The sequence below is a fragment of the Lepidochelys olivacea genome (assembly GCF_965140295.1).
Source record: "Lepidochelys olivacea isolate rLepOli2 genome assembly, chromosome: 1".
NCBI classification, from domain to species: Eukaryota; Metazoa; Chordata; order Testudines; family Cheloniidae; genus Lepidochelys; species Lepidochelys olivacea.
This window is the reverse complement of record NC_140411.1, coordinates 219,361,136-219,378,922: the sequence shown is the minus strand read 5'-3', so window position 1 is coordinate 219,378,922 and position 17,787 is coordinate 219,361,136.

The following is a 17,787-nucleotide window of genomic DNA, read 5'->3' as shown; positions in this document are numbered from 1 at the left end:
TCCAAATTGATTCCCAACTGATCAGTAGCTGTCTGGCATTGTAAGCTTCCACAGAGGTATTGCCACTCGTTTCTCAACTGTGGGGGCTGCTCTCATCTCAGTATTCATGCACTTCAGGGCAGGGGAAAGCAAGTCACAAAGTTCCATGAAAGTGCCCTTATGCATGTGAAAGTTTCGCAGCCACTGGGAATCGTCCCAGACCCGCAACACTGTGCGGTCGTACCAGTCTGTGCTTGTTTCCCGGGCCCAGAATCTGCGTTCCATGGCATGAACCTGCCCCATTAGCACCATGATGCCCACATTGCCAGGGCCCGTGCTTTGAGAGAAGTCTGTGTCCATGTCCTCATCACTCTTGTCACCGCGCTGATGTCACCTACTCATCCGGTTTCGCTTTGCCAGGTTCTGGTTCTGCATATACTGCTGGATAATGCGTGTGGTGTTTAATGTGCTCCTAATTGCCAAAGTGATCTGAGTGGGCTCCATGCTTGCCATGGTATGGCGTCTGCACAGAAAAAAGGCATGTAACGATTGTCTGCCATTGCTCTGATGGAGGGAGGGGCGACTGACGACATGGCTTACAGGGTTGGCTTACAGGGAATTAAAATCAACAAAGGGGGTGACTTTACATCAAGGAGAAACAAAAACAACTGTCACACAGAATGGCCCCCTCAAGGATTGAACTCAAAACCCTGGGCTTAGCAGGCCAATGCTCACACCCACTAAGCTATCTCTCCCCCTTGTATTTCATGGAGGGAGGGAGGAGCAAATGTATACAAAACAAATCTGGTCTATTTCTTGTTTTGATCCACTCCATCTATCTTTTACATCTTTGGCTGGCAGCAGACGGTGCAGTAGGGCTGCAAGCCATGCACATCTCCTGGCTGCCCGGCAGAAGCCGGTGCAATAGGACTGCTAGCCATCCACATCTCCTGCCTGCTCACCATAAGATGGTACAATAGGACTGCCTGCAGGATTAAAGAGAATGACCTGGTCAAGTCACTCCTAATTTAGTCCCTGCACCCATATCTGCCCAGGCGCTCCTGACCAACCTTACTGAGGCGGCCAGGAGCACCTCAGACATGATGAGGATGGCTTTCAGGCCTATAGTACCGTCTCCTGCCACAAGGCAATGGGTTGCTGCTGCTGTGTAGCAATGCAGTACCACTTCTGCCAGCACCCAGGAGACATACGGTGACAGTGAGCTGAGCGGGCTCCATGCTTGCCGTGGTATGGCGTCTGCACAGGTAACTCAGGAAAAAAGGCGCAAAACGATTGTCTGCCGTTGCTTTCACAGAGGGAGGGAGGGAGGGAATGGGGGCCTGACGATATGTACCCAGAACCACCCGCGACAATGTTTTTTGCCCCATCAGGCATTGGGATCTCAACCCAGAATTCCAATGGGCAGCGGAGACTGCGGGAACTGTGGGATAGCTACCCACAGTGCAACACTCTGGAAGTCGACGCTAGCCTCGGTACTGTGGAAGCACTCCGCCGAGTTAATGCACTTAATGCACTTAGAGCATTTTGTGTGGGGGGACACACAATCGACTATATAAAAACGATTTCTAAAAAAACGACTTCTATAAATTCTACCTAATTTTGTAGTGTAGACATACCCTGAAACACTGCAGTGTTCACATGAAGTACAGGCCACTAGTGAGGTAATGGGATTGTGTGAAGTCCATAAACTGGGGCCGTTGTCAGGTATCTAATTCTATACAAGACATGCCTTCCAAGAAGAGGCCAGAAAGTCCTCAGGTACTCAGCAGAATATGAGGGGCTATTGTGGCCACTGCATGCGATCCAGACTCTAAATACATGGTCTTCCCCCTCCCACACCCAGTCTTCCTGATAGTAACAAATATGCATTCAGCAATGCTAATGAGCAGCAGTGGTGGATTAAGATATATTAGGGCCCTGGGCACAAAGAATGTTTGGGCTTCCCACACACACCCCTGCCATGGGGCCACGCCCCCTGCTCCTCCCCTTCATCCCCCCCCCCCCCAAGGCCCCGCTCCCTGGCCTGGCCAGAAGCCGGGCCATGGTAAGAGCTCCCCAGGGAGAATCCACAGCAGGAGGGTCACTGTGGGGAGCCCTGGACCCTCCACCTGCCCTGGGTGGTACACCCTGGGGGACAGGGACATGGGCTGGGGGCTGCTCTCAGGCCCCCTGGCCTCCTGCCCAAGGCAAGTGCAGGGTCCGGGGCTCCCCACAGCTGCATGGGCTCCCTGGGCAGCTCTTACCACAGCCTAGAACAGTGGTCCCCAAACTGTGGAACATGCCCCAGGGCCTCCGCTCAGGCCCCACCCCAGCCCTGCCCCCAGATCCAGCTGTGGCTCTGTTCCCAGCTGCACCCCCACTCACAGCCCCCGACTGCAGGCCCCAGCCCCTCTCCTGGCCCTGGCTGTGTGGGGGGAGGGCATGGAGCAGGTAAGGGGGGCCTAACTGTAAAAAATTTGGAGACCCCAGGCCTACAGTGACTATACATCCTCTTTTGGCCCCAGACACCCTGACATTTTTGGCAAAATGGGGCATTTCTCCCGTTTGCTTTTGTCAACTGATCACCAACTGGCAAGAGCAAATGGTACAAATGCCCAGTTTTGCCACACAGGAGCTTGTGGGTGTGTGAGAGGTGGGGCTCGAGGCAGTGAGTGATGGGGTTTGGGAGGGGTCTGAGCAGTGGGGCTCAGGCCAACCCTGCATGGCGGAGGAAGGGAGGAGGGCCGGCTCTGCGTGGGGGGAAAGGGGCTTGGGTGAGCTCCATGCTGTGTGGGGGAAGGAGAAAGGGAGAAGAGGCTCATAGTAGCTCCACGCTGCACGGGGGGAGGCCCTTGGGGGCCTTGGTCCAGTGCCATGCGGTGGCCCTCAGTCCAGCGCTGCATGGGGCAGCGAGCGGGGACTTCAATCAAGTGCCATGCTGCACCAGGTGGGGGGAATCCTTGGTCTGCCTGGGGGGCTCCCAGGGCTCCTGGGGGGCTCCCAGGCCAGCTCAGCGTGGGGCTTCGGCTTGCAGTGCTCAGCCAGCTGTGCCTGGGGGTGGTGGGAATTGCTCACCACTCTTCCACAGGCTTCCCGCTGGGCTGGACTTTGGGCCTCAGGGGGAAGAGGAGGAGCGGGGAGGGGGAGAGAGGAGGAGCAGAGGGCGGGGCTACAGTTCCAGCTGCTGCAAATTGACCGGGGTCCCTGGCCATGGGTAGAGGGATACACCCCCAGCCCTGCCCCTGTCCCTTCCATGCAGCTGTCTGCGTTTCCTGTCTGGGGGCATGCGCGCCGCTTGAACACACAAGCGTGACCAGGGACAGCTGCCCGCCCCAGTGGGTGGGGATGGAGGCAGTACAGTCGTGCTGGAGGAGCTGTCGGTGCGGGACGCTGGTTCCTGGGAATGGCGGCCACACGTTTTGCTCCGTTCGCTGCTGCGGTTCCTGGAAGAGCCCTGCAGTTCCACGGATACCAATTTATATCCATGGATATCCGCATCCATGGATATAGATTTTTGTCCATGCAGGGCTCTACTGACAGGCACTCTCCAAAGCACACTGTACAGTCTCAAGTTGAGAAAACAAAGTAACAACAATGGCAGAGCTAGACCATGTGCCACTGAATAACTTTGTAGTAAAAGACATTGTGCAGCAATACCCAGGGAATCCCTGTGTAATGATCTGCTACTAATGCCCTTCACATGGACAAAAAAGGATTATATGGCCTGATTCTCCACTGCCGTGTACCTCGTGTCATCATGTACATCTGTTTAGAGTGGGTGTAAAATGTTACCATTCTGACTTGGCTGGGTTTTACACTCAGCACAGGGTTAAGTGGTTACACAAGGTACAAAATCAGGTCCATAGTTTCCCTGGTAGACTGGGGGACATGGTACATTATTATTTAGCAAGCTATAAAAAGCGGAGGCAGAGGCAGTCTTGACACTATTGGACGCTATTAGAAATGGAGCCAGTGGTGACACTGAGCAGAGATGCTGTAGACCACAACCCAGAGTATGTGCAGCCTGGGAGTGTCTGCACAAAGATGTGTGCTTAGTAAATCCTAACCGTGTAGCCACATTTGGTGCAGCTGTAATTCATGGTAAACTGACAATAGGAGGGGGCTATAGAGTTTGTCACATTTCTAAATGCTTGTTTGTTACTGTTTAAGATAAATAGAATCTTAATATTATTAATTGAAGTCTGGAGATCCTGCACTGGCATCAGCATTCCCTCAGAGCTTGCTGATCCTGAGAACATTGAAAAGTATAAAGCAACTCATTTATATGGTTCCATGTTGTTGGTTTTGTACGTAATTGCTTGTACCTAGTACCATGTTTGCACTTCTGTACTTAACTATGAAGGTAGATTCCTCTTTTCAAAACTACACTTGATTGTTTATGTTACATACTGTTCTTTACAACATTTAAAGTTATGCAATAAAGTAAAATCATTGTTTCCCACGGGTTACATTATTCTTTTTATTACAAAACTGCAATAGGTGTTTAGCAATGGGAAGTTTCTCCAGGGCCTCTAATCTGTTTCTATATTACACACAAAAAAATACATTAAAAGAACATTTTTAAGATTGCAACATAAAGCACTCAAAACGTAAGAAATGCCAGAATTAAGGTTGCCCGTGCAATTTTAATTCAGCCCCCTTGTGTGTATGAATTATGAGACCGTTTTAAATTATATTCTCAAATACAATTTTTTTCCACAGGACTTCTACCTCATTCAGTGCACAGGATGGACGGTACTCACTTTTCCCAGTCTACTCCTTCCACCTTCCCCCTCACTGTGCTAGATCCAACTCTTATCCCCTCTGCTTTTGAATTAGACAGCTTCCTCCTCTTTGCTGGCTGAGTGTCAACAGGAGGGTCGTTGAGAGCACAGGAAAGACAGGCTCCCAGCTCTTAGTTCTGGTGCCTGGCCCCTTCCCAACCGGGAGCAGCCATTACAAAGAAAATCCATTTATGTCCTGTAGCCCTGGGCTGGAAGGCGCATGCTCAGTTGCTCTCTGGCAGTGGTTCCCAAACTGGAGTTCATGAACCCTTGGGGGTTTGTGACATGTTACAGGGGATTCTCAGAAAAAAATTCCCTAATGGCAGAGCTGTCCCTAGGGACCCCGGGCAGCCTGGAGCCAGCAGCCCGGAGCCCCTAGACTTCCAAGAGCTAAGCAGATCAAAGCAAGCATATCTATCACACTGAGGAGATTTAAATTTCAAGACTCCTTATAAGAAATGGAAAGGGAGGTGGGGATTGGTCCTGCTTGGAGCAGGGGGTTGGACTAGATGACCTCCTGAGGTCCCTTCCAACCCTGATATTCTATGATTCTATGATATTTTTTGCTGTTTTTAAAATTAAATAGGCAGCTAGTTTTGTTTTTAAAATTATTATGAAGAACAAGCTTAAGCTTTGTTGTAATGTGCATTGTTTGCCTGGACTGCTCAAGACCTGAATGCTTGTGTAGGAGGAACTCTTTGAGTTGGCTTCTTAAATACCTTCATGCTGGTTCACATCTGATGAAATATAGGAGACTTGTCTTATAACAGGCTTATTCAAAGTGATACAAGCTACAAAAGTGAGAGCTTGGAAGAGTGTTGCCATTTTCCTAATGTAATAAAAATACTGTAATGGTAAATAATAATTAATAATAAATAGTGTGTAATAAGCATGTCATAAAAACAAATTTTATATTTCCAAGATCACTGCTTTTATAATTTATACTCAGGTAAAGGAGAAAATCCCTGGAAATATTCATTTTTAGGAGGGGGTTCACGAGCCTTGACATTTTAGTGAAAGGGGTTCACAGGTTGTTAAAGTTTGGGAACCACTGCTCTATGGGGATGGCACATGTGCAGTCCCATCATGCAGGAGCTGTGAGGGGATGGTGCATGCTCAGAAAGGATGGAATCTCTGGAGATTTTAGCTGTTAAACTCTAGGATATTTCTACTGACCATATGTGAACTGCAATTTTTCAAAGGCTTTTAACTTGGTCAAATTTGGACAAATGTTCATGAGGACAACAGGCACATCTAGGGTTGCCAACTTTCTAACTGCAGAAAACCAAACACACTTGCCCCACTCCCTGCCCTTCCCTGAGACCCCACCCCTTCCCTGAAGCCCTACTCCGTGCTCACTCAATTCCTCCCCCCTTCGTCACTCACTTTCCCACACCCTCACTCACTTGCTCATTTTCACCATGCTGGGTCAGGGGGTTGGGGTGCAGGAGGGGGTAAGAGCTCCAGCTGGGGGTGTGGGCTCTGAGGTGGGGCCGGGGATGAGGGGCTTGGGCTGCAGGAGAGGGCTCCAGGCAGGAGGGTGGGGCCAGGCTGAGAACCAGAGCAGCATGGCTGTTGGTTCCCCAGTAGAAGTTATAGGAGACCAGCTGAAGTATTGTAATGTAATCTGCTGGAATTCTGACGAGGACTGGAATTGTGTGCCCTCTCCTTAGCTCCAGTAGGGGGCAGAGGTCACACACTCCTTGTTCTGATCCTTTCCCTACTTCCCATCCCACATATACATTACACAGACTGAATTCATCCTTGAAGCTAAGTGGGGGATGGTAAATAGTTTCTTTTCTAGGAGGTACTCACAGTACAGTTGTATTACATGGATTCTTGTGTACATAGTGCCACTGGTCTTCCACAGCCTGATCCATGAGACTGATATAGTAGTTGTTCAGTGTACCCAGTGAGATGTTTCTTACTCACTGTGAAATGAAATCCTGGATAACTGCCTGCCCCCAATCTCAATCAGATTTATTCACAGAAGAGACCTGAGAAGGCAAGAGTCTGAGTAGAGTGTGTATGTGAGGTGGGGGTCCTTGTGGGGGAGAGAAGGGTCAAGAAAGTCCAATATTGAAGGAATGTGAAGAATTAATTCCCCTCTCTCACTGAAGAGAGCAGATATGTGGGGCAGGTGGATTCCCTCTGGGACTGGGCACTGAATTCCCGGGGATGCCTTCGATGCTGCAGCTTACCTGTTCCATCTTGGTATTGATCACTACTAGACGGGAGCCCATCCCTGTGCAGTTCTTCTTGCTGTTATCCCAGGTCTTAGTATCATTAGGGAAGTAGTAGTAGCTGGACTGCAAGCATTTCCAGCCTATCAGACAACGTGTCCAGACTCACCCTGTGGTGGTGGGAGGGGAAACCAGGGAGAACATGACTGTCTAATGAGTCTAGACAATCTTTCGTCTCTTTAATTTTGAAATAGCACCCAGCTCCTTACTGATGTTTTCCACAGGAATCATTTTGCCCATCATGAAAATACAACTGCCCCCAGGGTGAGATACAGCACCACATACTGAACCACCTGCAACTCTTCCTGCCCCACTTGGGTGTACTGGGATATCTCCCACCCAGTTACGACAAGGCCTGACCTGGTTAGCTTGTCAGACCAGACTTGGTCACCTTCCACCTAAGAACATTCCCTCCCAAAGTGATGTCTACCCCAGTTGGGATGAGTGTCTGCATTGGAACCCAGGCCCCAGAGCAATGGGAGTCATGGAGGTGGCACATGTACTACGTGGCTGACGTCTATTTTTCAGTAGGTCTGACCTATCCCATCTGGTCTCTTCCTTGAGATACTGGTGCAGGTTCTCAGGCTCTTCAGGGAGCTGAGCATAGCTTTGCTACATCTTATTGTCCCAGTTCCAGGTAGCTGGAGAAACCAAGAGTGTATGAGCGGAGTCAAAGGAATGCAATCTGGGGAGAGAAAGATGTCTGAACTGTTGTATTGAAGCAGTCTATTTCAGTTTAGTACCATATCCCACTTCCCTAACACATCAGATCAGAACTTTGGTCTCTCTAGTCCAGTATCCGGCCTGTCATAGACGCCAACTCCATGGGTGCTCTGGGGTTGGAGCACATATGGAAAAAAATAGTGGGTGCTCAGCACCACTGGCAGCCCCGTGGATCAGCTCCATCTCCCCCTCCCCACAGCGCCGCCCAGCAGCCAGTGGGCCCTGCTGATCAGCTTTTCCCCCTCCCTCCCAGCACCTCCTGCCCGCCGTGATCAGCTGTTCAGTGACGTGCAGGAGGCATGGGGTGGCGGGAAGAAGAGGAGGAGCAGGGGCAGGAAGAGGCAGTGGAGGGGGCAGAATGGGGTGGGAAGAGGTAGGGTGGGAGCGGAATGGCAGTCAAGCACCCCCTTGGGAACTCAGGAGGTTGGTGCCTCTGTAGCCCATGCAGTAATGTGCTGTGGAGTGCAATGAGCTCATCATTCACAATGATCCCTGAAGTCAGGGGCTCCACGTGATGTGACTGTACATGCAGGGGAGTTTTGGTTCATGGCATAGAGGGTGGCAAGATACAGTGGTAACATATGGCCAATCTGGTGAGGATCATACCTGAAGTGCGCATGTACTCAGCGAGCCTGCTGTCAATGGCACTGGCCAAGCTGGTCAATGGCTCCATCAGGATGCCTCAGTCTGTGGGGAGCTACAAAACATGGAACAAAATATGTTTGTTTATAAAACTCACCAGGATGCTAGTACAGACCCCAATATAAGATTTTGGTCATTTTCAGGGGCACCTGGCGCCAGGGCCACTGTAGACCAAATGGATTCCTAACCTAGGAGCATCTTCAGCACCCCCTCTCCATTTGTTAAACTTGTGAATACCTTATTTTTTATTGCATTTGTAGCCCGTTTCACGACTTTGATGCATGATTTGCATGCATGATTTATCCCTGTCATATAAGATGATACATTTGCATGCTAGGATCCATAAATCTATATTTATCCATGTCATATGTAAGCAAATAAAACAAATAATTTCCTCTAAGCTTATAGAAACTTTTTAATTTTAAGAGTAACTGAAATGTACTAACATCAAGAAATTGAACTGTGCACCAACATTGGGTGGATCAGTGTTAAATAGTGTTACAGTAGGTGACAGCCTTAGAATGTTAACTGCAGTCCTTTAGCTTTTCGCTTCCTATACGGAGCTCCTGAAAGCTTCTTTGGGGGGCATTTCTTATTTTCTACAGGGGAAAACAGACAGTATGAGGGAGAGCAAAAGTCTGTGTTCCATAGTCTTAGAAAGCATCAAACATTGCGTGTTAAGAATGGCAAAAGAAGTACTAGTATTTATTTTATATTGCTGCATAGATAGGGGTTTGATAGATATCTCTGGTGTCTCATTAAATATGTCTTTTATTAGTCACCACTTACACTCTTCAAGTCTTAAAACACTAGTACATGTTCATAATTACACAGTAAAATAAGATGCACAATATTGCAGCTGGGCTCTCCCTTCGTTCTTAGATCAAGAATTTTCTCTCTCAGAGGGGACCTATTAACAGTCTTCATATATGTTAAGGGCTGTTATAAAGAGGACAGAGATCAATTGTTCTCCATGTCCACTGAGGGCAGGACAAGAAGTAATGGGCTTAATCTGCAACAAGGGAGATTTAGGTTAGATATTAGGAAAACTTTCTAAGTATAAGGGTAGTTGTGCTATGGAACAGGCTTCCAATGGAGATTGTGGAATCCCTATCACTGAAGGTTTTCAAAAACAGGTTGGACAAACAGTCGTCCCCCTTCCCCCTGTAACTCTGCACTCCCTCCCTCTTGGCCTACCTGGTCTAAATTTATTTGGTCCTGATTCAGACTAGGGGGCTGGATTTGCTGACTTCCCAAGTTCCCTTCCAGTTCTATACTTTTATGATTCTGTGATCACTGCTCTTTACTGCACTAGCAACATTTAGCTTTAGCTTTAACGGGGGCAAGTGTTATCACTAGCTCTCTCTTTCCTTCATACAGACACACCTTGTATCAATCTGTGTCACTGTGTGGAGAAATATGGTCTCCAATCCAGGCAATATTCACACAGAAGTCTTGTTATATTGAGTCAGATCTACCCAGCACCACTGGTCTTCCTCCTTCTGATCGGTCAGACTAACATAGTAATAATTCTTTTTAAATGCTGCATTAGTTCTCTGGGTATAGTTGAAAATGAAGTCCTGTATTTAAACAACAACAAAATCTCAACCAAATATAATGACTGACCAGACTGTAGGAGGCAGGAGTCTTTTGTAGGGTGAAACAGTAAGGATGAGTGGGTTGGGTGGAGGGTGTTGGGAAGGGAGATGATTTATAGAAGTCCAGTATTTAATTGACATGGATGCTGAATTCACCTCCTACCCCTAGGATCAAGAGTGGATGGGTCCTCCAGATCCGGACACTGAATTACCAGTGAAATCTGACCCATGGTGAGTTATCTACTCAGCTTCTGTATAGATCACAACCAGATGGGAGCCCATCTCGGTGCAGTTCTTCTCACTGTCAGCCCAGGTCATTTTATCACTAGAGAAGTAGTAGCAGATGGTTTGAAAGGGCTTCCAGCCCATGGGCAGCATACCCAGCCTCGCTCTCTGAGGGACAGAGTAAAGTTGGGAGGAAATGAAAGCAGGGAAAACTCATTTATATAATGTTTCTCCCGGGGGAATTCTACATAAAAAAAAATAAAAAATCTGCACAAAAAGTTAAAAATTCTGCACACAATATTTTAAAATTCTGAAAAATTCTGCATATTTTATTTGTGAAAATAATTCAATATAATCACACTAGTTTCAATTATTTTGGTAATTTATTTCAAAATACCTGTCAGCAAGTATATCTGTAACATTACAAACAACAAAAAAGATTCAGGAAATGTTTTTTTGACAAATAGATTCCTTACTAGGCATATTAATACAGAACTCTGAGTAAAAATTAATCTAAACTACAATACAGAACCATATTTCCCACACCCCTCAGAAGCAGTGCAAAGGTTTGGGGGAGCCAGTGTAATGGAGGAGCTGAGGAAGAGGGAAATAATTGCTGGGAAGGAGCCTGGGTATGAACTGAAGTGTTGTTGGGTATGGGTGGAAAAAGTATGGAACATGTTTTTTTGGGGGGCAGGGAGTGATTGTTAGGGAGCATCCCCCATGCAGACCCTGGCTGACCCCTAGCCTCTCTGATTCAGTCAGGCACATCTGCTCCTGTCCCCATGTGTGCCTACACCCCCATGTGTCCTTGCATCCCCTGTCCACATGTGTCCCTCCACTCCCACTCAGACACCCACTCCCCCATCCCCATGTGGCCCTGCACCCCCTTCTCGTGTCCCCATGTGTCTCTGTGCTCCCATTCAGCCATCCCCCTTCCCCCTATAGCTCTGCACCCCCTCCCCCTCTGCCCATGTGGCCCTGCGCCTCCACTCCCATTCAGCCCTTGCCCCAGTCTGTCCTCCCCCACTAGACCTTATGAGCCCCCAGAGGGGAAAGTAAGCTGGTAAGGTCCAGTATGGAGTACCAGTAAAAAAAGATGCAGTAGTGTACTGGCAAATAAGTGGAGTATTCAGTACTGGCTCACTTTCACCTCTTTTGGCTGCAGAACAAAAAGTTCAAACTCAAAGCTAATAAAAGCTTGGAAAGAGAAAACTCACTGTCACATTTGTTTGTTGTTTCTCTCCCTCTCCTCCTCCAGCCAGGCTGCCCACGCGGCTAGGCTCCCTGTTCCCCCAACCCTCCCACTCAGCAGGGGCTGCAGGGGCTCACCTCTAGCTTGTAGCAGGGAGCAGAGGGACTGGCTCAGGGAGAAGCTTCCCCAGGTAGCCTGCTGCCTCCATAAAAACAGTTTACATTTAGCTGTTCACTCCGCAATCTGAACCGCAGGATTTGGGGCTATTTCTGGCTTCCTTGTTAATTTCACTCAGGGTTCTTGCTGGGAGCGGGGGAGGGGGAGTTGTGTGAGACCAAGGCAGGGGCAGAATACAGTAGCCATTTGGTTGCACAGCTTAAATCCAGAGCTAAGAAAAGCCAGTGGAAGGGGAAAACTCACTGTCACATTGGTTTCTCTCCTCCCTCCTCCTCCCTGTTGGCAGCCTGTGCCAACAGGGCTAGGCTCAGTGCTTCCCCGAACCCTTGTACTCAGCAGGGGCTCCCCTCTAGCTTGGAGCAGGGAGCAGGGGGACTGGCTGAGGGAGAAGCCTCCCCAGCTAGCCTGCTGCCTGCATAAGAACAGTTTAAATTTGCGACTCCCTCCCTGGTTCAGACTGGGATTCGGGGCTATTTCTGGCATCCTTGTTAATTTCATTCACAGTTGTTGGGGGATGGGGGTGTGTGGAAGGTGAGACCAAGGCAGGGGCAGAATACAATAGGCATTTTACTGCACAGCCCCAGAGCTAAGAAAAGCCAGTGGAAGGGGAAAACTCACTGTCACATTGGTTTCTCTCCTCTTTCCTCCTCCAGCCAGGCTGCCCGACGCCGCTAGCCTCCCCGTTCCCCCGACCTCCCCCACACCTCAGTAGGGGCTGCAGTGGCTCTCCTCTAGCTTGTAGCAGGGAGCAGGGGGACTGGCTGAGGGAGATGCCTCCCCAGGATGCCTGCTGTCTGCATAAGAACAGTTTAAATTTAGCTGTTCACTCAGTGGTCTGAAAACTGGATATTCAGGGAAATTATTGTGCCTCCTTTGAAAGAAATAGTAGTTTTCATTCCACCCTCTTTATATATTGAATTAAACACTTGAAATGTCCTTAGAACATAGGATCTTTTTTTGTTTTGTGGGTGTCGGTGTCCTGCAGAGTGCGGAGGCTGAAATTGACAAAACTTTTTCTAAGTATCTAAATGTGCTTCTGCTGGTATAGCTATTTTTGTACAGGAAGGGGAAGGGGAATAAGTGATACTGGTATAAGGCACCTTAATAACAGTATCATTGCAATAATTTCTCTGAATATCCAGTTTTCCCCTCTAGACCCTTTGTGGTTTTGTCTATGGGGCTATTTGCTTTCCCTGTGAATCTTTAGTTGTTTTATCAAAATTGCTTTGCCCAAAATAAACCCCGATCATCAGAACACATCTTCCCACCACGTTCTCCATGTTTGTTTTTTTTAAACAGTAACAATTCAAAGAGGATCTGCAAGCAGTTTGGACATTACAACCATGATCCTCTGCTGTGGAGGGAATGGGATAGATTTGAACTTGGAAATGGTTCCTGATTTTGATTGTATTTTTTGTGTATTATATTATTGAAGATCGCCTCATCCAGGAGGCAGAAAAGAACTGCCCAGGCTTTGGTACCCCCTGCCCCCAACAACCATGAGTGAAATTAACAAGGAAGCCAGAAATAGCCCCTAATTCCATGGTTCAGAGGAAGAGTGAACAGCTAAATTTAAACTGTTCTTATGCAGACAGCAGGCATCCTGGGGAGGCATCTCCCTCAGCCAGTCCCCCTGCTCCCTGCTCCAAGCTAGAGGGGAGTCACGGCAGCCCCTGCTGAGTGCAGGGGTTCGGGGATGCACTGAGCCTAGCCCTGTTGGCAGCCTGGCTGGAGGAGGAGGAAGGAGAGAAAGCAATGTGACAGTGAGTTTTTCCCTTCCACTGGCTTTTGTTAGCTCTGGATTTAAGCTGTGCAACCAAATGGCTATTGTATTCTGCCCCTGCCTTGGTCTCACACCCCCCTCTCCCCCGCTCCCAGCAAGAACCCTGAGTGAAATTAACAAGGATGCCAGAAATAGCCCCAAATCCCATGGTTCAGACCATGGAGTGAACAGCTAAGTTTAAACTGTTCTTATGCAGGCAGCAGGATACCTGGGGAGGCTTCTCCCTGAGCCAGTCCCTCTTCTCCCTGCTACAAGCTAGAGGGGAGCCCCTGCAGCCCCTGCTGAGTGCGGGGGTCGGAGGAATGCAAAGCCTAGCTGCGTCGGCAGCCTGGCTGGAGGAGGAGGAGAGAGGACAAGGAGAAAAATGTGACAGTGAGTTTTCAGGCTTATTCCAATGGTAAAGTTTTATTACAGACAGTATTGGTAGTAGTAATAGTAGCTTTATTTTCTATATCTAAGTCATGCAATGGGAGGGATCCATGAAGTATGTAGGAGAGGTGGGTTGCTTGTGTTTGGACTGTAGGGGTAAGAAATGTAACTTACTTCCACCGCTGCCCCTCCCCCCCATTCCCGGAGGCGGGAGAGTGGGACCCGTACCGGTAAGAACTATATTTTACTTTCACCCCTGTGAGCCGCTGTCTGACCCCTCACCAGCTGCATGCTGTCTGTCTCCCCACAGCCCCTGTCTCCTGACCTGGCCCAACAGGTGCTGTGAAGAAGACAGGCTCTTTCTCTTCCCTGTCATAGCTGGGGCTGGCCATGAGCGGCTACTGTGTTCTATTGCACAGTGCCCTCTGGTGGGCAAAAGGCAGAACTGCAGGAACTTTTCAGCAGAAGCTATTTTCTGCAAAAAATTAAAAGTATGCATGGCCTATGAAATTTGCGTGCATGCAGTGGGACAGAATTCCCCCAGGAGTAACCTGTCTAGCCTCTTTCATCTTCAATGCTCCCAAAATCTTTGCAGGTTTCAGAGTGGTAGCCATGTTAGTCTGTATCAGCAAAAAGAATGAAGAGTACTTGTGGCACCTTAAAAAGAAAAGGAGTACTTGTGGCACCTTGGAGACTAACAAATGTATTTGAGCATCAGCTTTCATGAGCTACAGCTCATTTCATCGGATGCATGCTGTATGCAACAGTATGCATCCGATGAAGTGAGCTGTAGCTCATGAAAGCTAATGCTCAAATAAATTGGTTAGTCTCTAAGGTGCCACAAGTACTCTTTTTCTTTTTGCGAATACAGACTAACACGGCTGTTACTCTGAAATGTGGCACCTTAGAGACTAACAAACGTATTTGAGCATAAGGTTTCGTGGGCTAAAACCCACTTCATCGGATGTATGCAATGGAAAATACAGTAGGAAGATATATATATATATACAGAGAACATGAAAAAATGGGTATTGTCATACCCACTATAATGAGAGCGATCAGTTAAGGTGAGCTATTATCAGCCGGAGAAAAAAACAAAAACCTTTTGTAGTGATAATCAGGATGTCTCATTTCCAACAGTTGACAAGAAGGTGTGAGTAACAGTAGGGGAAAAATAAGCAAGGGGAAATTGTTTTACTTAGTGTAATGACCCATCCACTCCCAGTCTTTATTCAAGCCTAATTTAATGGTGTCCAGTTTGCAAATTATTTCCAATTCTTCTGCTGAATTATAAATTTGTTAGTCTCTAAGGTGCCACAAGTACTCCTCGTTCTTTTTAAAATCTTTACAGACTCTGTATGCAGAAACTGTGTCCCTTCTTCTTCTTTTTCCTTTATGCCACTTTTCCTGGTGAGGGTCATGGTGGCAGCATGGAGAGTAGGGAGGACTAGACCTCCCTTTCCTCCGCAACAGGTTCCAGTTCCTCCTTGGGGATTACCAAGTGTTCCCAGGCCAGCTGGGAGATATAATCCCTCCAGCGTGTCCTGGGTTGGCTCAGGGCCTCCACCCAGTAGAGTTCCAAAGGAATAACAGAATTAGAGCTGGTGAAAAACATTCAGTTTTTCAAAATGTGGATGACATTTTTTTGTAAAAATGTTTCAATTTTTTTTTACTGGTTTTAACCATCTCATAAAGTGATTGATGCTGATTAAAAATTCAAAAGTTCATTGAAATTTTTGAGTGAAGATGTTTCTACATTTTTTTGACCAGATGTAAACAAAGCTGAAGCACTAACCAGAGGGAGAGAGGGAGATTGGATCCACCAGATCAGAACAGACTCTTATTCCGGCATATTCCCTGGTGTCTGAGTCCCTGGCTGTAGATAACAGATTTCTTGGTGTGTTTGGGGTGTTTGGGGATCTATGAAGGTAGGTGTAGTGATCTGTGGGTTTCTTGTATATTGCTGTCGGTTGGGTTCCATTGCTGAAGCTGATCATGGTGTCACCAATTCACCAATAGCTGATATATGGACTTTGAAGTTTCTGTATGTATCTGATTGCTTTACCATTTAACAACTCTCTTCTTGTTCTTTCATTTTCTTTGTAATAAACCTATAGTTTTAGACACTAAAACTGGCTGGAAGCATGGTATTTTGGGTAAGATCTAATCTAATATTGACCTGGCAATGTGGCTGGCCCTTTAGGGTTCAGAAGAACATTTTGTATAGTGAGCAGAGTTTTTTAAATAACTTCTCACTGTACTTCTCACTGGACCAAGGTGATGACTGGGAGCCAGAGAACTGGAATGCAGTAAGAGGGCTGTATGATTTCTTTATTTAACTTGTTGATAACTAGTGTGATGGAATACAAATAAAGTTTGTGACTGGTTGGTGAGTTTAACTTCAGTGTTAACCATCAGTTTTGGGAGTATCTTTTTTCCCTTTTGCAGCTTGCCCTGACCTTGGCATTTTCAGTGAGGGCTACCCAGGCACCACGGGTCACACCAGGGAAGGTAGTTTGCAGCCAGATTAGTTGCTGTTGGTTTTATTTCAAGCCTTCTTAACAAAAACAGGATCACAGCCTTAATCCTCCAGATCTATACAGGTTACTGTGATATCCCCCAGGGTAGAATCTGGACAGTTGAACAGCTGTGTCCTCTCAACCCTCCAATCTGGGGTGCCTTTCATGCTGCTTTGCTATGAGAACAACCACTCCTGGCCTGTTCACACACAGCCTTTGGTGTGCAAAATCACTCCCAGCTGAATTATATGAGTACTCTAGAAAGCCCCTCCTGAATTACACTGACAAGAGACCAGCAAGTTCCTGGTCTCCAGACTTATTCCCAAAAATGTGCATCTTTTACTGCCCAGTTCTTTCCTTCTGTGCAGTACAAGCTCATAGAAAATCCGTCATTTCATTAATAGAAAATGATATGCAGAAATCTTCATTATCTCAAATGGAGGTTTCCAAACACTTCAATTCAAATACACAGTGATTTAGATAAAACAATAAAACAAGTTTACTACCTAAAAAAAGATAGATTTAAGTGATTACAAATAATGAGGTATAAAAGTCAGAATTGGTTACAAAGAAATAAAAGGTAAAACACAAACTACTACCTAACTTAACAAGCTAAAATGAATGAAAAGCAAAGGTTTTTCTTACCAAATACTTTTACTGGCTGAACTCCTTCAGTCAGGACCTCTGCCCCAGTTCACTGATGCTTCCTTTGTCTTTCAAATGCTGTTGATGCTGTGAGTAGGGGAGAGAGGTGATTTGGGTCCTCTATTCCCCCTTCATAAAGCATTTCTCTTCTTTGAGAATCATCTCCAGCTGGGGTTCAGGTGACAGCAAGTCTGTTTTAGATGTGGACCCCCAGTTGGATTCCAAAATGTAAATTTCTCACTCACATCCTTCTTTCTGCCAAAGAATGTCTGCTCAACCCAGTAATTATCCACTTGATTATGTTGACACCTGGCTGAGGTGGTGCCTAACCCTTTGTCCCTGAGGAACTGGTTTGGGTTGCTTTTCTAAACTTGGAGCGTGTCTCAGCAATGTCAAACAGTAAAATCTTATAATTTTACATACAATGTTTCTACACACATTTTACTAGGACAATAATGTTCAGTAGATTATGAAGTTTACATGTTACCTCACAAGGCATACCTGGTACAAAATTTATCACAGTCTTGTAAAAGTGGTGAACATAAGGGCACAGTGTGTCACAGTTATGTTCCGTTTCCTAAGTCTGTCTCTCCTCCCCATGAGTTCATCAACCTGAAAGTTCCTGGCTCTTACCTCAGAGCCTTTGCAATAACAGGACTTTTCCCAGTCTCCCATCTGTTTCTTGGAGCTGCTCCTCCCAGCAGTTGCCCCAGCCTGTGGTAGGTGTTGCAGCCTCCATCCATTTCCTGCTCCTCCTTTTATGAGGATCAAGCAGTTACGTTTGCAGGTCTTTTTCCACGTGACGTGGTTGAGGCTAATTAGCCATACAGCTGCAGGCCTCTGACCCCAGAGGAATGGTGCCCTTGTACCTTCACACCCAGCTATCTTAAATCTGACTATCTCAG